This window comes from Carlito syrichta, unplaced genomic scaffold (assembly GCF_000164805.1).
Source record: "Carlito syrichta isolate Samal-C Ts95f unplaced genomic scaffold, Tarsius_syrichta-2.0.1 Scaffold316442, whole genome shotgun sequence".
In the NCBI taxonomy this organism is placed as follows: Eukaryota; Metazoa; Chordata; class Mammalia; order Primates; family Tarsiidae; genus Carlito; species Carlito syrichta.
Window position 1 is genome coordinate 491,631 of NW_007260538.1, and position 625 is coordinate 492,255.

Consider the following 625-nt stretch of genomic DNA (forward strand, 5'->3'; position numbering starts at 1 on the left):
CTCAAAAAAAAAAAAAAAAAAGGTGCTGCTAGTGGGATTGGAATTTGCAATTTGGTACAAACTTTAGAACTATTTGGCTCCATATATGTAAATGTGCATAAATATGTATTTCCTGAAAACAATGCATCTATGAGGGGGATCCTCCCAAATGGAATATTTATAAACTATTTATTCTTCCATGTTTAAACTTCAGTCACCTTCAAAGTCCTCTCCGTGTGATGCAATACACTGATTGAGACGCTTTTTCCACTGCTCAAAACAGTTTTTGAACCTAATGTTGTTGCCTCTTAGGGCTTCTGCTGTTTTGGTTTGACCTCTTCCACATCAGCAAAACATTCCCCTTTGAGAACTCTTTTCATCCGGGGAAACAACAACAAAAAGATGCTCAGAGTGAGATGGGGTGAATAGAGAGGGTGGGGCAGAGGGTCATGCCATTTTGGGGTCAAAAACTCCCGAACACTTTGTGTGGTGTGGGCAGGTGAGCTCGTAAATCACTCATCATAAAATGGGTGAATGTATGGAAAAAAAAAAGCTGGGCTCGGTGACTCAGCCTGTCATCCCGCGCCTTTGGGAGGCTGAGGTGAGTGGATGGCCTGAGCCCGCGGGTTTGAGACCCGCCTGGGCA